General features: G+C 40.7%; 1 protein-coding gene across 1 annotated transcript in view; it reads left to right on the top strand.

The window, feature by feature from the left end:
- Positions 1 to 23,906, top strand: part of LOC133271254 (protocadherin alpha-10-like) — a 101,789-nt gene that overhangs the window by 32,096 nt on the left and 45,787 nt on the right. The window lies entirely within an intron of this gene.

Genomic DNA, 23,906 nt, shown 5'->3' with positions numbered 1-23,906 from the left:
AGAATTTTCCCTCCTTTACAGTGTACTTTCATTTCTTATGTATTCCTTCCTGCAATTTTTTTTATCTAACGAGGCAGGGTAGTGGGGTTGTGGTCACATAGATTGGATTTTACCAGTTAAAATTACTGGCACTGCAGTTGCTCTTCTCCAATCTGATTATTCTACTCCAGTCTTTAGACTGGTTTATCTTTAAAAACAAATCAAACCTTCCTCAATCCTACACTTTTATTTGTCAGTTCTGTTAGGAATCTGTTACGGAAATCAGGTAGTGGGGATTTGAGGATGCTAAACTCCCAGCATTTTAATTTTGCCTTGCTGACACCAATTTCTGTTCTCTCCAAGTAATTTGTCACATAGTTAACATCACGCTCATGATATTGAAAATAGAGGAAAATATAGGTTTATTGTCGTAAGATGGGATGCTGTCTCGAGGGGATGACTGGTCAAGTGTGTGCCATGTTTTTGTACCGTGCATTCTCTGTATCCTGTTGGAGAGAGGCTGCTGAACTTTTAGTATGGCCCCATATAACTGCACTCATGCTATGTAATTTGGGAATTACAGTTGGCTTGTTTCAGTGTAACAAAAGGAATTCTGCCTAGAGTGTACCTTGCTGAGGACTGTTTAAAGTCACAATTAATCAAAAGAATAGCAACAAAGTCCAACACCAGAACTGAAAAGGGAATGAAAATGGGAATTAAGATATTCAGTTGAGTTTTGTAAGGAAAAGAAGAGGTCAGGGCAACAGCTCAAAGATCTGATGCTATCAGAGGCATTTGGAAAATAAAAGCAAATTTGACAAATATGGCAAGTGGAAATTAAATATCAGATAAAGAAGATACATTAAGAAATAAAGCAGGGGTCTGTAGTCTCTAGTCTTTGAGCAGTCTTTCTAAGGAAAATTAACACATTTTTGTTCTTTGGTTTCTTTCTTCTCCAAAGGAATTGGTTTTTTTTTGATTTTGATCTGTTAGTTCTTCCATCTCTCCCTGGGCTTGTCCCAGCCTGGTGGGTCTTGACACAGCATTTAGTGGCTTTTGATTTTTTTCTTATTGTATACCAGCTGCCTTGTCAAGCATCTTTGCATGGCTGGTCTGCAAAAATCAAAGTTTGTAATGTTTGTTCACAAAAGCTGAGGCAGCTGGTTCAAAAAGTTGTGTGCAGTTGTTCCTCAACCTTTTCCAGTTCCCTTGTAGAGGACAGAAGCTGAGCAAGGAAGTTTTACAGCTGAACGGTCTCTTCATCTTTTGAGCTACATAGCTGTTTGCTATGTAGCTCAAGACTCTCTGTCTTGAGAGTTTATTTTAGATAGCTGTTAGGGCAGTTTTTAGCAAGTCAGTATTCTGTGAGAGGATGATCTGTCCATAAGATCTGTGGTGCAAAGGAATTTCTATCTGAAACATCACACTCCACACACTTTGAGAGTCTGTGGGGGTTTTTTAATGTACTTCAGGGAATCTTTTTGGGGGCAGAAACATCCCCTCACATCTCCCACCCCCCCAAAAAAAAAAACCAAAAACCAAACCAAAATAACAACCTAAACTTTAAGTTATGTGTTTGCTCAGGGAGACCTTTTCTTTGTTTTTCATTTTCACTTGTTTTAAGATACCAGAGATGCCAAGATCTGGCATTTGGCTAGGCCTAAAAACTGCAGAACTCAAGGAGTTCTGTTTTTCTTTTTAGTAAAACATGGGAAATTTAGTAATGCTGATAAACTCCGATAAAAGCACTGCTTGAAGTAAATGATGAGCTGAATGTTCAGTGACTGAATCTTGTGAAAGGGCATGGATGTTGCAGAGGGCACAAGAATGCTAAAGGTGCTGACACAGGACTGACTTAATAATTTATGTTATAAAAACGAACAACCCCTGTAACAGTGCAGGCTGAGGTGTTTGGGGCTTTCTGTGTGTGTGTGTTTTGGCTGGGTTTTTTCAATGTTTTTGGATTTGTAGCCAGAATCCAATTTGCTTGCGTTACCCATTCTTCCTGTACTCCTCACACCCCCAGTGCCTAAAAAAGGAAAACAAAAGAGTAGTCAAATTTATTCAAATAATCATAATTCTGCTCTATGTATCAGTCTGCTATTAATCTCCAATAGGTTTGCCTAATAAGAATATTTGTAATATTTCAGAAATCATTAAAATGTGATGGTGTGAACCTGTTTCCTTCTCATGACTCAGTTTTCTTACTTGCAGAATCCTAGTCTCATGGAGTGTAGTCCATATAAATTCTGTTGTCCACATATGTTCATTTATTTCTTCAAGTGTTTGTTCCTCACTTTCTTGTTGTTGTATTGTGGGTTTTTTTTGTTGCTTTTTATTTTTTTGTGTATGTGTGTGTGTGCTTGTGGTGTTTTGTGTGTGTTTTGTTGGTTTTTTTTTTGTTTGGTTGGTTTTGAGTTTTGTTTTTGGTGGTTTTTTTTTGTTTTTTTTTGTTGGTTTTGTTGTTGGTTTTGTGGTTTGTTTTGTTTTTTTTTGGTTCAGTGATCATGAATACCCTGAACATAACATCTAATGCTATTTGTTTTCAATATAACATTGTTAGGAGGGAAACCTGGTGGAAAAATGAAGTGATTTCTTCCTTCCAGTCAGAGGAGATGAAAGTGGCAACTTCTCTCACCATCATTGGGCTGGCAAAATAAAATCACCATAGCAAATGACTTGTCTAATCTGAGTTGCCAGCTGGAATACCTTCAAAGGATTTTGGGTTGTTGGTTTAGGACTGCTATTTGCACTTTCATCTTTGTTTTAATCTTCTTATATATTTGTCTAGGGATTGGAATTAGGAAGTTCCTGTCTTCTCTTTTACAATGTCATACAAGGCATTCACTCTCCTTAATGCATCTAACATTATCTGACACACTACAAGAAAAATTAACCTGTGCTAATGCAGTGCATGGAAAGATGCCAGTCTGATCGTGGTCAGAACCTAGCTGTAGAATACAAATCTGCGCTGAAGAATATTATCATTCTGCAGCTCTTAATGTGATGAGGCTCTTTACTATAGCAGTGTTATGTTTCATGAAAAAGCTGCTCTTCATTCAAGCTGCTCAAAGAGGAGCCAGATAGTTTTGGATAAAGTCTGAATTGAACCATTGAGCCCTTGAACTATGAGTTACCATTGTATGAATTAATAGTTCATCACCAAGTTTTGTGTTGTTTGTATTATCATGTAGGATATGGGGCCAATGTTCTTCAATGTATGTAATTCAGGTTCTTGGAAAACTTGGAAAACAGTGTTAAACTTGATTGGAAAAAAAACAAACAAGGCAACCAACCAACCAACCAAAACACAACCACCCCATCCCCCAAAAAACCCAACCCAACAAAAAATCCAATCCAAAATAAAACCCCAAAAGCCTGGACAGGGGAATTAGCAGTAGTTTTCCACTAAAAAAGGGACATTGCAGTGACAAAAGGAGAGGAAACTGTTAAAAATTGTAGCAAGAAAAGTTGCAACCGAGGGACAGGAACCATAAAGGTGTTGGGATCTGTTCTTTGAAATACCCAGAGCTTGACTGGACAGAGGTCCTGAGCAACCTAATGCACCTGTTAGTTTAACCTTCCTTCGAGTACGAGATTGAAATAGCGACCTCCATTCAGTTTTCAAGAGCTACACTGAGGTGTTTACAGGGGTTCTGAAACTAATGTATATTTCCCAATAGATTCTCAAATCCCACTGTGAAAGATATAAAAATTATGCCAAAACATCTTTATTCCTTCCTTGTCAGATGCACAGCTGGTGGCATCCCCTGCTGTGGATCCTAATGCTGGATTATACCCAGGTGTCTCCAGCTGTAACTACAGTGATGATTGCACCCAAGTAACACCTTTAGGAAGCTCTGGTTTGCCACACAGGCATGAGATCGAAACCACAACTATGCAGCTTTGGGGAAAATTTTGGCATCTGAAACCAGCTTTGCACTTCGAATTGTAGTCTTGAGTTCTTTTCTGAAAGAATCTTTTTCTTCAATAGAACAGCTATTTTCCTTCTCTAGAAAGCATTTATTCTTATAGTTCATCTTCCACAGGAAGATCTGCTTTTATCCTCAGCACATATAACTGAGAAATCTTTTATTTTCTTCTCTTTCTCTCCCCTTATAAAATGAGAGTCCTATGTAAAACAGTACTATATAAATGATGAGCCTGGTGGCAGAGTGAAAACACCTTGCTGGTTATGTGCACTCAGGGTTCTAGGAGACCTGCAAACAGGGAAGAGGGGAGATAATCCATGGTTGTAGTGTCCCGATTCAGTGGGAATCAGGTTTGCAGCTATTAGTTTATGGTGTACTGTTTAAGAATTTGTAGCTTGTATGTTACCTTTTGCAAGGAGATCTTACTCTACTTTCTGCTGTGAAATTTCCAGGTTCTGTTACTCTGTCTTCAACCTGTTGGTAGCTCTAGTCCTCCAGCAAATTTGCTGAAAGGATTATACACAATCATTTAGTCTCATTCACTGTTTGACAGAAGCAAATGACTTTCATCAGAAAGTTGATTAAAGGAAATGTCAGGTTTCATACATGATACATACCGAATAATTTAATCTGCTACATATTTGATTTGAAAGGAATCGTTAAAGAAGCAGACAAATTAATGGAGTAGAGGTACCCGACAGATTAAAAATATCATCTAGATAAAAGAATAAAAGAACAGAAGTGTTGTTTAGTTTTATTTGTCTAGTGCACTTAGATTAAGTATTGTTCTGATTTAATGGAAAATTCAGTTTACTGGGAGTCATTGTTAATACTTCAAAAATGAGCCGAGACTTACGCCTGTGCTGTATGACTGATACCAGCTGAGAGCTAACTACCTGTGAAGGTGGCAACTGCAGTGACCCTTCCAAACTGAAGTCCTGTAAGGAGTTTTCATTCCTTTTCCCTTCTGCCAGATAGCAAGGAGGGTTTCTGGAATAATTCACAAATATCTCCTTTATAATACAATGTGATACTGCCATCCATAATTTTCCTTTGTAAATAACCTTTTGAATGCTTACTTACCTGCTTACAATCAAGATTAAAGTAAATTTTATCAGAATTTATTAATTCATTGTGCTTTTAACAATTTCGTGGTCAGTAGTACAAATTATACATGGGGGAAGCAACAAACACAAAGCATATTTCACCCCACATCACAGCCTTATTATCCCCCCCTCCTAGGGGATTCTTACCTGAGATTATACTATTGTAAGGCTCATGGAGAAATTTGACTTTTACACTGTATTCAAGATTAGACAACTTGCAGATTTTCAGGACTACCTTTGGTGCTATTCTGTCAGTAAAGCAGGGAGAGATGATCATTTGTTTAATGAGATAGCACTTGCTTCTGGACTTGGGGGATTTGAGGCAGTTTTGGATTCATCCAATAGCAGCCCAAACCATTGAAATAGCCAAAAATACCCTTAAATGTCCCTATTCCCCCCTGCTGATTCTGTAGAATAGATGTGATGTTAGAATAGAAGTAGCAGAATGAAAGGTGTTGCAAGAGCTGTGGTTTTGCTGTGTGTGGCATGTTGGTTGTTTGTTTTTGTTTGTTTTTTTTTTTTCTGGAAAACACTGCCACATTTTTTTCTCATTTGAAAAAAAATACAAACAAAATAAAAACAAAAGCCACCCCCCCCATATTCACTCTACGTAAATCATAGTTTTGGCATAGCCTTTTTCATGTGCACTCTGGAAAATCTCCATAACTTGTGACTGTTTAAAACACATTAAAAATCCCAAACTAATGTAGATTACATTATCTCATAATATATTTTATCTCTATTCCAAGGGCTTCCAGCCGACTTCCAGCCGCCTCCACAAAGAACTATCCTTTTTATCAGCCTTGATGCTTAGACTGTTCCAAGTGTATATTTGGCTTCTGCTAATGCTCAAGGCTAATTTGTTTCCAATCAAGCTGTGAGAATTTTATATATAAAGCATTCTGCCTGAAAGACACTTTTTAGTTGCTATTATAAACAGTGTTGGGTGGCTTATTACATTAAAAATGCATGATGTTATTAATTGTTCCAAAAGGAATGTTTTGTATTTTTTTCAAAATACGCAGAGATAAACCAGACAGTATGTTATATATATTACTGTATATAGTAGCATCTTGTGTTCAAACTGAATTTGCTTCTCTATTGCTTATATGGGGGATAGTATGTTGCTTTAAACAAAGGATAGGGTAATGTACTGGCTGAAGAGAACTCTGTCACCTCAGTCACAGATGGAAGGAAATCCTAGCAGTGTGAGCAACTTTCAAACTGCTCCTTTTGAATGCAGTTGGGATTGGTTATCTCAGAGCTATGAGCTTATATATTTCCAGCTCTATCCTTTATTGACTGAATGAAAACATTTCAATGTTTCAGGCTGTGTTCACCCCACTGCTTACTGTAAAACTGGTCTAAGTCTAGTCTCTCAGGGTGGTGGTATATAAGGGGTTGCCAGTTAGACAAGTTCCACTGAACATGGACAGTTTGATCATTCCTCAGACTGAGGGTAGTGAACAATATTCTTTTTGCCTATAATAAATATGTCTGATCTTCCTTTAAATGTCTTGCTGAAGTATATTTTGGGAAAAGGACTTGATATTTGTTATGAAGTGGGCTTTGTGTTATGTTTGATAGCCATTAAGATCTGTTTAGGCTGGCTGAGTTACAAGCTTTTGAGAAATTCTTGCTCACTGTACTTGTAGATATTGTAGATATTTGCAAAGGCTGGAAAGCTCAGCTCCAAGTCTTGCCAGCATCAAACCCTGCTTCAGCCAAGAGCTGGCAGGACCTTCCTTTAATTGTAGTTGTATGATTATGACCCTGACAAAAGTTGTGTCTGGGGCTGGTGCTCAGAAAAGGAGGACTGAAAGCAAAACAAAAGCCCAATGCCCAGCAAGGAACATCGTGCAGGGAAGGGAAGACTCCCTAATTTCAGTGCAGGTGGAGAAATGCATTGCACAGGTGGAGACTAAGTGCTTCCATGAGCAGAGCACTGAACTGGGCTGTGGAGACAGAAGAGATCTCTTCTTGTTTCTTCTGCATGGTCTGGACATGTCCTTTTGCTGTTGTGAGTCATTTTCCAGCTGTAAATTTATGTCAGTTGTGCTGACTGCTCCTTTGTGAAGTACTTTGAGATGTTCCAAAGTGAAGTACTAAATATAACCTAAGTGTTGGTGTATATTCCGCATTTCAGAGAAGATAGATGAGAACTGGCAGGAGGCAGAGAGGAAGCTGGGAGGCGACTCGGAGATGCCAACAAAGAAACTGCTGGAGGGAGGAAAGAAAGATGTGGGACAGGTGGGAAAAAAAGTAAAATTGACACATAAGAATCCAAGTCCAATAACAAGTTACATTAAAAGTTTCATCAAATCAAAAATAGTGTGTGTATTTGAAGAGCTGTTGTTGGGTTATATATATATATATATGTAGTCATCTTATGGAGTAGAAGGAAGGAGGCTTTATGAAGATTTCATTATCTGATTATAGTAATGTTGTGAACTTTAGAAGAAGGGCTGTTTGTTTGGACAGACATCAGTGAAGAACATCATCAAGTGCCACATGGGAAAATGTTGGAGAAGGTAGAGATGATGGTGGTTAACAGAGAAATAACTGACTTTCAGTTCCAGGGACTTGTACTAGAGGAGAAACTATCTAGGGGGATTTTTCTGCAGTAGATCCTTATGAAAGTCCACAATAGAACAAGTATGGTTTGTTCAGTACAGAAATACAAAAGATGCAGTTGCTAAAGAGGAAGGCTGGTATGTCATAGAGGAAGGAGTACACAGTCTGGAGGATTCAAGTGAAATGTCTGCTCCTTTAAAGGTATTTGGTCAAAGGACCATAACAAGAACATACAGAGACAAACCTGATGGACAAATAAGGGACGTAGTGATAAGAACAGATCTGGTCAGTAACTCTAATTGGTAAGGAGATACGGAGTATAATACACTTGTTTTTTTTCCAGTATGATTATGTTACTAAGGACCTTGCCAGGTTGAGATGATAAGGCAAAGGTGAAAAGCAAGCATATGTATGTATAAAACCTGACCTATCAGAATAACAAAGGTAATAACAGAAACAAATCTAATCAATCCCATTAACTGATGGGTTATCAAGAAACTGCAGGCAAACTGGGCCTTTGCAGCCGGTAAGGAGGTAAACATGAGGTCCTAGCAGCACTGGTTCAAGGGGCTATAGCAGTACTTGAGGGATCCGTGAATGTGCCATCCCAGAAAGCTGTGAATTCGGAGTGGTGTGTGTATATGTGTGCGCGCTCTCACAAGCGACCTGTCTCTGCCAAATGGAGAGGGACTTCACTGTCTGTGCTTGTCTTATGGGAGTCCTGTATATAGGTGGTGTTGAAGGCAGCAGTTTGTGTGACCAGCTGTCAGTGTATGTGTGGGCATCTGCCTGTACCTGGGGTATATGCTCAGCTTTGCTACTGGTTGAACCTGCAAATGGAAGAGCAGCAGCTGCATCTCTCAGCCCACACAGAGACCTGTTTCCCGGGAAATTGGGCTGGGTTCCAGCAGTCAAGCAGGAGAGGTCCTGATATCCCTTAACAAAATTTTGGGGTAACATTAAAATAGTTTATTTTAATACAAATGAGGGTTTGTGAATGAGCTGTGGCTGAGGAGGAAAACACGTGGATTACAGCGTGACTCAAACTGCCCAGATGTCTCCATCAGTAAGAAAACATATCAGAACTTTCATTAATCAAGATAGTTATAGTGGTTCTGGGGGAGTATTGACAACATGGTATGAGGAATGGCAAATTCTGGGTTTTGCTGCCTGTATTCAAATAGGACAGACAGAGATTGTAGAAGATGTTCCAAAGTGTTGTATGTGTGACTGAGGAATAAGTGTCTATCAAATGAGAACAGAGTAGAAGGGCCTGGGATATTTAGCAAGTAGTGTTTTTATTGTCTAGGAAAAACTCCTTTAGCTATTTATGAAAAAGGCAGTGCTTCTTAACTACAAATAGGCATAAGTAGCCATGCTGTATGTACACTGGTAAGAGAAGAAAGATCATAGCAATTAGAGCCTTCCACTGGGGTTCAACACCTACAAGCTTTTAAGACTGATTTCAGTAGGAAAGGTGGTGTGCAAAGCGGTGTCTCAGGAGATAGTGTTGAAAGGACCAACCTTCTCCTGCAGTCTTGTGTTCCAGTGCTTGAATTTTAGATCAGTTGCTCACCAAAAATCCAATTCTTATGAATATGCAAATGGAGGACAGTGGTGAAAGGAATACTTAATTAGATTAACTGAATATGAACTACACCGTTGCCCTCTATTTGTCTTCCAATGACTGGATATGTTTTTTGGCTAGACAAGGACTTTTTAAAAATCTGTTTTAAGAAGAAATTTGGCTCAAAACTTTAGAGTAGAGGCCTGAAAGTCTGGAGAGGCAGTTGTCACACAGTGGAGGTTCATCAGTAGAAAATGCAACATTACTTCTTGAACAAATAGGCCATATGAAGCTTCATGTGGGGACTAACTTCACAGTATCACTAAAGACATACTAAAGGAGTGTAAGAAACTAGGAACAGAGAAGTGAACAAATCAGAAGTATCTAAGAGGAGAATAAAGAGCTTAACTAAGTCATTACATGATGCAACGCTATAGTAATTAAACAGGCATATTGCAGCGGAAGATGATAAAAGGTGTGATAGCTCAGAAATGTAATAGCTCTTTTCTTTTAATACATTTACCTGAAGTGAAGATACTTTGTCTCAGAGAGGTTCTAGTGAGACTGAAAACTGTAAGGGCTTTTGTATTGCAGCAGTATAAACCCCAGGAAGTAAGTCAGCAGTATTGACATTTGGCAGAGTTCCCATTCTGGGTGGGTTTATGTGCCAGAATTCTTGAATGAAGGACTAAAAAGAACTGAAAGTCTTTTGTGAAAATACAATGTCAAGATTGCTCCCAGTGGATATACGACAGGAAGATAGCTATGGTGTTCATGGCTGGAGGACCAAATACCAAAAGAATAGGAATACTGACTGGGTTGTGCCTTCCTGTCTTTCCAAACCTTTTTGTGGCTCTTTCTGCTTTCATTCTGTTCTCCCCAGTGCTTGTCCCTCTTTCCTCACCTTCTCTTGAGATCTAGCTTCTACTCCTAGAAATATTTTCAGATTGTAATTTGATTTAAAATATATCAACTCCTGAGAGAGGGACCAGACTCGGTCTCCTGTGTCCTTTCCAGGACACAGAACCAGGCTGCCCTTGTTAATCTCATGAACCTTGACTTTGTTGGCTGGAGAATTACTCTATTTCCACAAAAATGCCTCCCCTGACCACTGTGGTAATGGTCTTGGGGAGGTATGGCCTTCTTCTCAGTGGACTGGACTTGAAGGTCTCTGAAACTTAGTGCCTTCAGCTACTGTTGTGTGATAAAGAAACCCAGGAGGAACACCAGTGCTGCTGCTACTATTTTAACTTTCTCCTAGCCATGTAGCCAGTAATATTTTTTTATTGCAGATACTGAATACTGAAATCTGCCTCCAAACAAGAGAGTTTAAAAAGAATGTTAAATGAGAAGAATCATGCTGATCTATTGCAAATCTATCTGGTTGTGGAAGACAATGTTTTGATTGGTACAAGGAGTGAGGATTGATTTCAGTGGGTACATTTGATATCATCATCATCACTGCTTATCACTCATCTAACATGTCCTGCTGTGGTTTCTCTGTTCAAGGATGGAAGAAATACACTGAGCTCAGCTGAGTTCTTAAAAGCTAGAAGTGCAGTGTCATTTGAGGTATACCAGGGATAACAGATGTATCACTGTAAGGTTGGCAGATATGACCTGGGGGTGTTCTGTGCCCTTCTGAAGAGCAGCTGAGGATCAGGCAGGATATCTGGCCCCTCTGTATCACAGAACCATTGTGTGCTGTTGCAGGAACAGGTATATACAATGTGGGTTTCCTTCAGTACTGAAGAGTAGGTTTGATACATGCATGATCCATGCAAAATGCATAAGGTAAATATGCATTAATACCATAGTACTAACTAGTGCTAAGCTCTGGATGCAGTCTAGCTTTTAAAAGAACATTGTATTAGGTCAACCAGTCTGACATATTCAGTAAGAACTCTCATGCTTAAGGAAAGAAATATTGAACTCTTACTAAATTCAAAACATAAATGTTTTGTGTTGCTGAGGTTCTAAGAATTCTGAAGATAAGTTTGAAAACAGATTTGCTTAATGTACACTAAAAAAAAGCCAAGCAGTTCTCTCCCTTCAGCACCCATTACAAATAATAAATTATACATATGTATATGTATCTTCTTCCTTGAGAATATTCAATTATCCTTTACTGAAGTGCTTTAAACCTTGCAGTTGCCATTTCAGCCTAGATATTGCTGACATTTTAGGAGCCAATTAAGATACTTGCCAAAAATTATGAAGCCCTTGATGTAACAGTGGACAGAACCCAAGTCTCTTGACCTCTTGCTTTTATGGCAAGCTGCTGGTGTCACCATCTTGCTTTTGTCCCATTATCAAAAGCCCTAAATCAGCTCTAGGGAACTATTTTTCCCGTCCTTGTTACTGCATGAGAGCCATTGCTTCTTAGGCTTCTGGTCAAAATCTGCCCCACCACATGCATTACATTTCCACTTTTCTTTGCTTCCCCTTCCAAGTGCTCTCAGAAGCTCTTATGTACTGTAAAACACTGTTTCACCTGTGAATCTGAACAGAGCTATCTCAGTAGTGCTGAAGCTGGGCATACAGGCCCAGAATTGGGCAGATGTGGTCAGTGGCTTTCTGTCATCTTCTTAATAACTTGCCCACTGTTTCACCCAGAGGCGTGCCTGTCAGCCTGTGCAACACAGAATCACTTTCATGCCATGGTGCCAAATCCTGTTTTAATCCTGTGTGTTATGTTACAGTTCTTGTATTTTTTTAAGCTCTGTTCGCCACTGCTTCATTCTCTGCTTCTGTCCCCATCCAGGTAGTGATTTGAAAGATGCTGCTGACTGCTTCCATCTTGTCTCCCTCCTGGCTTACTCCTTGCAGCCCCTGCAGCTACTGCCTAGAGCTGGTCCTGTTCTCCAGTAGCAATAGCAGCAGTGGGTGCCAGAGGTAGTGAAGAGCCATAAAGAAGGATGCAGAAACTGGTGCTGATGTCTGTATGTAGGGAGGAAAGTGGACCTGAAGCAAAGAGTTAATTACAGCTGTGTTCTCAACCCTTTCTTGAAGTCTCTCTGGGTTGCAGAAGTTGTTTCTTGTTCTTCTCTGGGCATTTCCATGTAGTGTTGTCTGGTTTTGTTTTTAATTGGTTCCTCACAGCATCTTCTGGATATTGCTATGTTTCATCCTTTCTGACTGAGCCCTTACGCTCTCAGGATCTGACCTTGCTCACAAATACTGTCTCACACAGAAGATTCTGGAATTGTCATGTAGGAAATTAGTATGACAGAACTGAATGCAAGATCCTGTGGAAGGGAAAAGTGATTTTCTTCTGCAAAATCTCTAGTTTCTACTGCCACTCATTCTTTCTTAGATTTTGTTCTCTCACACGCACATATTCACAAGTATCTGCTCATATTCACATACTCACAAGTATGTGCCTGATGTTTACTGATGAGCAGGATCACTTGTGTCAATGCAGAAGACAAGGGACACTGCCTATCACAGCTCATATGTTCTCATTTACTGCTGACAATGGACTGGTCTGAGACTTGCCCTTGATTCCATTTAGGAATAGGTGCTGTTTGGGGTCCTTCGTGTCATTGTTTTGTCTCACCCCTTATTTTGTCTCACTCCTTTGTCGGTCTTAGGTAAAATTCTTTAATTTCACGGTTCTCTTGTAGTCCTTAGCTGTATATTTTAAGGCTCCAGTTCTCTTCTCCATCTTATCAACACCTTATTTTAGGTCATTTTGTTCCTCTTCATTCACTTGGATTAAAGCCCCATGTAGGATGCTCTGCAGCAATTAATGCATACGTTTCCTGTTAGTTCCTATTTTGTATCTTCTGTGTGTGCTTTCACATGTGCACACATATTCATACCATGGATTATGCAGCTGACAGATTAGTTATGGTAAAGAACTCAAACTATTGATGATGTAGTCACAAGCAGCGAAAAAGCAAACTTGTCGCTGGGTTTTTGCACAGAGCTGGCAGACAGTCTTTTGGCATGTTACCAGGTGCTACTTGTAAGTGCACAGTTAGAATCCAATTCCCAGTGCTGCTTTATTAAAGGGAAAACAGGACTGAGATCGTAGAAGTACAGCAAAGGGCATAAAATGGCTGGCACATAAACTGTAAGTCAACAGAGAAAAAAAGAACAAGCTTTTGCATGTCTACTCTAGGAGAGAGTTGGGGTCAAGGAGGGTGTGGGCTCCCACTGAGTGCCAGAACCCTGAAGAGAAACACAAGTATATAACAAAATCATTGACAGAGAGTGTGAGCCAGGGTCAAATGGTTCTGCTGAGTAAGAAAATCAATGGGACTTGTTCTGAGGTCAGATAATATCAGCAGAATCTGCAGCATTAACATTTTGCCCATCATATATATATGTGGGTATAGGTTAAAAATAGTCCAAGTACAGCACAATTTGGGCAGATGGAGTTTTTCTTTTTAAATAGGATTTGAGGAAAAAATCTTCTAAGCACGGAAATGCCTGCTGAGAATTAGCAAACAAACCAAAATATTTTCCTGTCCTACTTTCACTGCTCAGCCATTCCTGTGCAGACATGTGAAATACAGAAAGCTCTGGAGCAGCATACTGGTCTCATAAAAAAAAATCCTCACAGCCTCAGTGTGTTTCATGTGGTCTGTGCTCTAATCCACTCCTGCCTCCTTTGTGGATCTCAGCTGCTCTTTAAAATAGTTGAAGGGTTTTCATTTTCTGTCTGTATAATTGAGATTACATGTACCAGAACTGTAGGCAAAGACCTGCAACTGAAAGTGCAGTGGCAAGGCTGGTAGGAGTAGAGAGTTGTCAGGTATTTGGCTGTGTTGCTGAGCAAAGTCTTTCCCATTTGTGCTAAAAGCTGGGTAGATTATGTGACGGAGATTTTCCTCAATCATTTGTTTTTGGCATGAAATTTATCCTTCCCCCATGTAGAGAACTTCAAGTCTGAACAATGGGTAATCCTGAGAATGCTCTGAAAGGCTGGAACCAGACATGCAGAGGATCATTCCACACCATATCTGGCTTTTCTGTCATGGCAGATGTATGCTGAATACATCCTGTGCCCAACCTGGGTTTGTTTTGGTGAGCTCTGGAAGCCCAGAGCAACACTTTCATTGTTTCTTCAGTTGCTCATCCATTCTGCAGCAAGGAACTTCCATGATATCTCAACAGTTCTGACTACTCTGGCTTGGAGATGGTACCATAGTGGTTGCTTGAGCTTCTGGCTGCAGAAAGCCATGGGGCTTGTGTCCAACTACAACAGCCAGAGGTAGAGGTGATGATTTGCCTCATTTCTGTGTTTTAAAAAGCTCTAGTGATTTAATTTCCTGGTGAACTTGACACTGACTTTTTCCAGCATCAAGAAAACAGCAATTAAGCTGTTAATACTAAAATATATCCTTGAAAAGGAAAGTAATACTAAAATATATCCTTGAAAAGGAAAGTCATCTCTACGCTTCTAACTCTGATGAAGTATAATTAACTTGGGAAATTGCTGAAATTTAGGACACTTCTGTACAGCTCAGTTCAGCAGCATTTTGAGTCTGATTTTTAGACTGAGAAAATCTGTCCTTCATCATTTTTGCACTGTTTTAAATATTAAGTCTTAGGAGCAAGTTATAGCTTGCTGCTGTGTAAGAATGTTGTGGTGGTTTGGAACAGATACTTGTAGCTCAGTGCTAACCTCCCATATAGCTTTGGAGTGAAGATGAGCCAGGGAGGAGGAAAGGACAGAACTGGGTCTCTCAGCTGCTGGAAGAAATACAGAGCAACCTGAAAATGGCTCAGTTGTAATTACTGGATAAACCATCCATCTTCACATTGTGCATCTTAGACTTCTCGTACCTTGGGCTACCTGAAGTGGCTGCAGGCAGTATGTTGAACGTACACTGGAATTTCCACCTAGGGAATAAACACAAAACACTTCAGTCATATTTAAGAAGTCACGTGGGACTAAAGTTGCACATAGGTCTCCTTTCTTGAGAAAATGCACTTAGTAGTAGCAACCCAGTTGATGCATGCTTCAGCTGGTGGTGTATATGTTTGGAATATAGCAGGAAGCAGAGTGGCAGCAGGTGTAAGATGGGTAAGCCCAGGTTCTTTCATATTTTCTGTTCATTTTTAATTTATTTTCCTAAATTTTTTATTTAGTCAGTGGAAGGTTGGTAACATTTTAGTCACTTGAAGGTGTGTTAAGGATGGACATGGGCATGCTTGTAAGAGTTGCAATCTTCAAATAACAACACCATGAGTTAACCGGTACAAGTGGTAATCCTGTTAGTAGTAAGCAGGGCAACTCTGCTGAGTAAAGATCTTCACAATGTCTTTTTGTGCTGTTTTGTGGCTCTGAATTGACTATGATTGCCCAGATACAGGGCTCAGTAAACTAAGCATTGACATTAAAGCTTAAGATATGCTTTTATGTCTTTAATATATCATTTCTAACTTGATGTACTTTCACTGGTAGGGAGAGTTCATGGAGATGCTATTAGGAAATGCATCAAACCTGGAAAAGTCACTAGGTGAACAGCAGAACAAAAAAAGAAAGTGCAAATGAAAGAGTAGAAAGCACCAACCTTCCAAAAGGCAAAATCTGATCTAGCACAAGATGTACAGGTTATAGTTAGAGCATTGACAGTCAATACTTCAAGCATGCTCAAAGGCAAACTTAGGTCATCATTAAAACTGTGGGATCAACAACCTATGCGATTGCCAGCTCCCTTTCAGATCCAAACTGAGCAGTTTCAAATTTAGGTGGTTAACTCAGAAGTGACACTTCAGAGTATGCAGGGAGCAGAAATAAAGTTATTAAATGTAACTCAGTACATGTGTTCAAGAGAGTGAATAAGCAGTACTTGGGTACTTACATAGTCTTTTATAATGCCAACTGGACCTCTTTTTCCTGTTAAAGAAAAGCACTGGCAGGCTCTAAAGAAAATGCTGTCAGTCTTTCTCAGCAGTGAGGAAGGTGACTGTTCCTCATATTACTCCTTTCCTGTACTTTTGATTCCCACTATCTATTTTTATACCTAGCTCTCTATTTCTGTTGATTCTATGCCACTGTTTGGTGCTTAGCTTCCTACTTTATCTGTGGTGTATAGACAAAAATAAAGGGGAAAGGAGACATCAGCACCCCTAATCAGCATCATTTTGGAACAGAGTAGATTTCTTGTATATCCAGAGGACAAATGCAAAAGTCCTAGGATGCTGAGGGGAAAGAAATATAGAAAATCAACATAAAGGAAGTGGAAGATCAAGGCAAAAAATGAAAGAGGCAAGAGGGCTGACTGGAAATTGAGTAGAAAATAACTGAATGGATTAAAGGTTGAAGTTGGAAAGACGAGAATATTCACTGGAAAAAGACAAGATGGTGAAAAGTATGGAAATCAACATGAAAAATAAAAAAAAGGGGAGGCGGGGGGAGAATAGTATAAACAAAAGATGGGAAGTTGAAGTTAAGCTGTGGCTAGTGATAGGGGGAAAAAGACCTACACACGTACAGAACAAATAGTTAAGAAGGAAATAGATAAAGTGGAAAGGAAAAACAGGATGGCTTTAAGAGTCAGACTATGAATTTAGAGTTATTTATAGCTGCCAGTCCAACTTGAATGTCCACTGAGGAGAGCTTGGGAGCCATTAGTAGTGACTTGAACTGATAGGACCATCCAAGTCTAGTAGAAGATCTCCTTTAATAGGATAAATCAATCTTTGAGTAAGTTTGTGCCAGAATGTACCCATTCCTCAGAAATATGACTTACTGACAGATATATGCATGACATTGGAACAGTCAGAAAATCTTCCAGGAGAGCTGGTTTCAAGAGAGAGATGGGAAATAGATGCTTCAGTTTTGAGATCTTCTCATAGGAACTGTAAAGTTAAAAAAAAAATACTAATATGCCTGAACATGAGAATGATAGCATGAAAAGCTTAATGTACAGGTATGAATGGGGTCAAGGACTATCTGACTAATAGTTAAATTTTGTGGGTAAGACAGAAAAAAAGTGTCTTAAGTAAAATTAAAGTACAACCACAGATCTCAGCATTTATGTGTTAAGAATGTATATTAAAAATACAGCAAAGAATAAAAGGTGCTATTGCACATATAATGATACTGATTATGCATTTTCTGTGGCAAAGGATCATCAGATTCTGGTACAAAGAGCATGAAATGGCAGGACTCCTGCTGTGAAAATAGTTCAGTATCACTAACACCTGTGTGTATAACACCTGTGTGTATAAGAAGTAACACAAAAGTTATAAAACATTGGAACTAGTTCTATTGTGAATTATATCCCAAGGGGATTTAGTATAAGGTTAATGAAACTTCTTGGAGTACAAAGAGGTTTCCGCCATCTCCTTCTTTCCAGGTGAGTACCTCAGGTGTTAGGATACGGAATGACACCTCATATTGCTGTTCTCTTTGACCAAAAATGGCACAGGTTCTTGAAGCCTTTGGATAAGAATGTAGAAGGCTTATGATGAAGGCACTTTTGGGGAGGTGAGAAAAGAAGTTTGAACTCTCATAGCATAAAGTGAAATTGAGTCTTCAGTTTCTGGGCAATTGCTCTGACACATTCATATACAGTTGCAGAAGGGACAGTTACCTTCTAAGTTTATCCCAGTTCTCAGACTCCACAGAGGGGGATGCAACATGAGTGAATAGAAGCATTGGGTAAGGCAGTAACCAGAGCTAGGGAAACAAAGTTATCATCTGGAAGTGGTTTGTTTGACTAGAGTGGGACTCTCAACCACTTTATTGGGCTGAAATCTAGTGGCAGTTGCTGAAGAATCACAATGCATAGAAGAGAGACCAAGACTGGCTGTGAAGAGAGACAGTGGTAGTAGAGGAAAATACACTGACTAAAACCTTCAAGAAAATATTGGCAGAAGAAGTAGCACTGACAAGCTCTGTGATGACTTCAGAAATGTGAAATTTATTTTGTTGATGTCCAAGTTGTTAATGTCCTTCCATTTAGAATGGCACGCTGTGACATTATGGTCAATAAATAACTGAAAGGATTTTTAAGTCATCGGAAAAATATAGCAGAAGACAAACAGAATGAGTCAGAGATCTGTCCTTAAATTTGAGACTGGAAGTGAGAGACTAATGTGCACTGATGATCAGGAGAAATGTATTTTCTACGTATCTTTGTTATAGATGGTTTGTGTGAATTGAGATTTGCAACACTCACCACCAACCCAACCTACCACCTCTTTTTCTTTACATGCTGTACATGCTGTTTTCTAGAATAACAGGAAGCACAGAACTGCAGAGAAATTGTGACCTAAATGCTAACAGGATTTTTTCTGGATGTTTAGCAGCCTTGGTTCCCATAACAGCAATGTTTTAAATAGTCTGGCTTCAGATGTTTGAGTTACAAAAATAAATTCTCATCAGTTAGATTCATACCAATGTGAAAAATGGATTTAGGAAAAGATGTGAAAGAATGGAGCGGAGCCAATCCAATCCAATTGAGCAATCTGGCTTGAGACCTATTTATGAGAGGGAATTTGCATGTGAAAAGATGACATGCCAACAAGTAATTCAAGTGTGGAAGACGATTTGAACATAGGAGCAAAGAAGTTGAATGTAGAAACAAGAAGTTGCATGACCTCAGGGAGGCATTTTGCAGTATTTTTGGAAGAGGGAGAACTGCATGTCTTCAGAAAACCCCTTAGAGAGAATGCAGACCATATACTGAGAGAGATCTGGTTCAGCTGCAGGGCTCTGTTTAAGCAGTTGGTCAGTGGTTCCGTTCTGACTGCAGAGCCCACTGTCTCATATTTTGGGATCTCTGAGCTGGTATTGCTGAATCAAGACTGATGGAAGCTTGTCAGGCAGGGAGCTGCTGTAGGGTATGAATCACTTTCACTCCTGCCTTTGCATTGCCTTATCATCTCTGGGTAGTATCTTCCTGATGAGATAGTACTTGAGACATGGGAAGTCACCAGAACCAATAGTGTACATATTCTTCAGAGAAAAGTGGAGAGGGTCTGTGACTGAAGTAAGTAGGGTGCAGAAGAGTGCAGCAATCCCAAGAGAGTGAAATGAAAGATGGGTGGGGTTGGACTGAAGAAGTAGCATGAGCATCCCCTGAAATTATCAAGATATATTATCTATAAGTCTCAGGAGTACCCACGGACTAGAAAATGGTGCTATAGTCCACCATTTCACTGGAAAGAAAACCTGCATATAAGAAACTCCACAAATTTGAGTCATTCTTTAGAGTTTCCACTGTGGTTGATATAATAAGGGCTGTGACTGATGGATGTTCCTTTTCTGTGGACTTGATCTAATTCTAAGTAAGGCAGACAAATTGTAGGCACCACATGCAAGCAGGCACATAGAGAAAATGTAATTTTTTTTCTAGAGAATGACACCACTTCCTGGCTTGTTACCAGCTAAACTATATGGATTCTCTAGACTTGTCTCCGTCTTTATCAGTAGGCAGAAATGGTGTGTGCATTTATATGGTATACAAGCAATCTCATTGCTGCTAAAAACCTACATTCTGTCAAGAAAACATGCAAAAATCTAGACCCTGATCCTCGGAGCTGGGGCTTTCTTACCAGTTCAGAAGGAGCTACATCGTGACAACTGAGTTGCTGGATATCATGTTTAAGGGATGTGAGTTACTGAAGGTGAAATTAGTTACAAAGAAGCAAAATATCTTTTCAAATGCTGATAATACCTTGGAGTTCTTCAGTTAATGTGTTGTATTTTCACTTCTTCCTGTTCTCTAATATGTTTTTCTTCCTCCTTGTGCTGCCTGAGACTCAGAAATAGCCAGAGGAAGGACTCTGCAGTGTTCTGCAATGAAGCAAATTGAACATAGGTTTATTGCTGCTCAAACAAATTTAGGTGATTCTAGTTACAATGTTATATGAAAGTGTTCCTTGTACAGGTGTGATTTGAGATGTCTGAACTTTTCAAAGCTGTAAATACCTACAGAACTATATCTATGTATAATTGTGTCCCTGCTAAGGGAAATATCTGCGCAGAAGTATTTCTGTGGCACTGCATTAGACTGCTACTAATTCAAGCATATTTATATGTAGAACTGTTTGAAGGAAGGCTTGCATAGGAATGTGAGGACTTTTCATACTAAAATAGTTAGGTTACTACAACTTCTAGCATAGATATGTATCAAAATCCTGGTATATTCTTGATTTTCTTCTGCAGAACTCGTAGCAAAGAATATATTGATTTTATCACCTGTATGTTTGTACTCATATTAAAGGACTCATACCATTTAATTCAACCAAGCTAATTAAAGTGGTGCAATTTTGTATGTTAGCAAAGCCCAGTAGGCCTGTGTATACGAGTACTCTGTACAAGCAGTATTCTGCCTCTTCAGGGGTTATCAGGTTTATCAGCAAATGGATCTTTGGGCTTGGTAGGTTTTATCAGCTGGTTTTGCTGCAGGGACTGATTCTGATTCTCTTACTCATGTACATTGCTCTGAACCCACTGGGTACCTTTTTATTTAGTGAGCTTTGAAGGTGTTTCAAATGTGATGCTTAGATGAAATTTCAAGAAATTACTGAAAAACAAAACTCTGGGGAAAGAAGAAACCAAGAAAGCCCCTAAGCCTCAATTCAGTTAATACTGAAATTATGTTTTTCTGTGTTTCAATTTTTGCCTTTCACTACAAAAATCAATATTGCTACAGCCCAGATCCTGAAGTGTTTTCTTAATGGAAGTTTTTCTTGAATTAAAAATCAAGGCCTGCAGGACTGACTCAGCATTACCACTGAAGCTGAAGGAAATAACTAAAATTATTGTGGCCATGGTTGAATTTTATAGAGATGTAAAGAGACTCAGGGAACATTTGCTCAGAACAGAGCAAGTTTCAGTATATCGCTTATAAACAGTGTAGTCAGCATAAACTGTATAAAGCTACTGTTTGGAGAAAGACTTTTACATTTGTACAGTGTTACTGTAAAAAAGCCAAGCTACAGTATTAGTTTGTAAAACAAAAATCAGAGCACCTATTTATTTGGTTGGCGCTCTAAAACTTACACAGAGGCAAGAAGCTGATAACCTGGGGTTTACAATTCTGAAATTAGAAGACAAGTTTTCTAAGAACCTGGGGTTTAGAAACATGTTTGATGGGAATGCAAATGTTATGGAATATGCTTGAGAATATGCTGAGGAATTACTTGCGTGTGTGTTATCTCTCTTCAGGTTTACGTTCTATGGTATTTTGCAAAACTTTGGAAGTGCACAGTCTTAGCTGTCCGCAGAGAGATAGTGAGGAAGATGAACCTAGGTAGAATGTGAATAGTGAGGTGGGCCAGGATTTGAGAGTTCACCAGCCCTTCCTTGCTGGGGGGACCCAGCTGGAATGTTCTGGAGCACAGCCTGGATCAGAAGTAACTCACTGGGGTCTAGGAACAGTGGGAAAGATTCCTCACTGGATTAGAAACCCCAGGATGTGATATTGCTGTCATTCCCACACTGTAAGTAAAATCAGCTTGTGGCTAAGAAGGTGTTACCTACAGAGATGAGCTTTGTTTTCTTACCACCTCTTTGCGTGGGCATTGTCTGTTTCCAGAGTCTCTACCAACATGTTGCCAATGTTGCTGTGGTTTTGGGCCTTTCGTTGGTGTGCTGTGTGTTTGTTAGGGGACTCTGTGGCTGGACACATGGGAGGTGTGGGGCAGAGATGACCCGTGGACTGTCTGAATGAAACCACTATTAGATTCCTTGAATACTGAGGGTGTGCCCATTCTGGCTTCTGTTTCATGTGCTGTCTGCAAGTGTTTTGGACACAGCTGCATAGTCCATGTATATTAGTGTTGCTATAGCTGCTTTTTTTATAGCGGGGTAGCTTTGGTGGGTTGATTGGTTTGTGAGGCTACCGGAGCATTTTATTCTGAATCTGTGAATATTGTGATCTTGAAGGTGGGTAGCTAGCCAAAACTTTGAAGCTGATTTCTTTTAAAAAGTGTTTGGCTCCAGTTTAGACAACTGGATGAAATGGGCAGTTTTCCAGGTGTTCTGGGCACTTGGCATCTCTATATGTCTTTCTTGGTCTGCACAGACCTACATTTATCTTAGTTAAAAAGAGAAACAGGGTTGGGTGGTTCCACAGCAGTATTTGCAGACTCTGGGGGTACTGGACACGTTAAAATAACTATGAGGGCAAATACTAGGGGTGCAAAAATGGGATGAGAAGTAAATAAACCCATCAGCCAAAACATAAATGGGGTAATCCTTTTCTTACTGTTGTCTCTTCTGATAATGGTGGCCACTGATAAATGCTGATAGACTGCTAATCATCCTCAGCAGTGCTGAGTCAGGATTTGGGCAGTTGTTCTCTGGGGCTTGTACATCAGGTGCATTGTAGTAAAAACTTCGGGGGGTTTATAGTGTAAGGTTGTGCTCTGAAAAGTCATTCCATGTGGTGAGGGATGCCCAGGCTCACAAAGGGCAATTAAAGAGGTTTTAGCTGAATGTTGGGGTCACCACCTCCCTTGATAGACCAGCCCGATCCAGAGAGGATTCACTGGACATTCCAAAAGACTTTATGGGGTAAGCAGGGAAAAAAACAAGAGGGAAAGGAATACTAGCAGGGAAGCAGTTTCTGCACTGGATAATAGGTGCAACATCATTTCACCCCTGGAGGACTCTGTTCTGTAGTTTGTCTTACTAAATATGTCAGCTTAGTGACATAGATGTTGTATGGATGAATGCTTAAGTTTATTGTCTTTGCTGGGATTTGTGGCATTGGGGTAAAACTCCTTGCAGCTGCAGCACCTGCACCTTGCTGCTGAGTTTGTTCAACTGTGTGGCCCTGTTTTTTTGCCAATCCTCCATCACAAAGGCAGAGGAGGAAAAAACTGTAACTGGAAAACAGGCCATGTTCTATCTTCTCTCCAGCTGCGCTTGATCCCCTTGAGCCTGTGTATTGCATTGGGTGAGGAACTGAAGCCCACCTTAAATGCTCATAACTCATGGGTGTGACTCAAAGAATTTTACCAAGCGAGTGGGGTAGGAGGTGGAAGTGGGGAGGGAGGCATGCAGAGGTTGAGCAGAGGGACGGTGCTGCAGCAAGGATGAATCTCAGAGGGAGCAGAGGGGCAGGTCTCCAAGAAAGAGGTCGTCAAACATACTGCAGCAACACACAGACGGCACCAGACCTGGCTGGAAGCCCGTTTTTTTTCGGAGCCCTGCGCTGATTTAACTCTCCCAAGCGGATGTACTTCAGCGCTGCAGCAGCAGGTCCAGAAGTGCAAGCGGTTTGCGGCTTTTCCCCCGCTCCTCCCCGCGCCCCCGAAGCTTCAGCAGCGAAACCGGGGCGGAGACGAGCGGCGGCAGCGGTACGGGAGCCGCCCTCCCCCCCGGCTCGGCATCGAGATTCCTCGGCCGCCGGGAGCGGAGGAGCCCGGCTCACGGAGGGGCGGCAACACGTGGGTGAGCGGGTGCGGCGGAGCAAGCGGCGGGGGACCCGGGGTCCACAGCGGAGCGCGGGGCGGCTGCGCCTGCAGCCGTGTCGCTGTTCCTTACTCAGGTGCTGAACTGGAGCCAGCCTCGGCTTAGCGGCCTCCCCCGCCTCCTCCCGCGCAGCAGCTGGACCAGGAGAAAGCGGATCCGGCAAGTCCCGGTCCCTCCTCCTTCCTCCTCCTCCCTCTCCTTCTCCTGGGAGCCGCCGTCTCAGGCAGCCGGAGAGCATGGACCGGGCGGCTGCGGAGCCGGGGGCGGCCGGCGGCTGCCGCTTGCCGCTTCCATGAGGCGACCGGGCGGCGGTGGGGAGTGAGGCCGGCCGGGGAGTGAGGCCGGGCCAGGGAGCG

The sequence above is a fragment of the Pezoporus flaviventris genome, unplaced genomic scaffold (genome assembly GCF_033815535.1).
Source record: "Pezoporus flaviventris isolate CSIRO_AGI_PZ_B2104156 unplaced genomic scaffold, CSIRO_AGI_Pfla_v1 ptg000023l, whole genome shotgun sequence".
Classification (NCBI taxonomy): Eukaryota; Metazoa; Chordata; class Aves; order Psittaciformes; family Psittacidae; genus Pezoporus; species Pezoporus flaviventris.
Note: the sequence above shows the minus strand (reverse complement) of the source record. Positions and strands in the feature narration are given on the sequence as shown.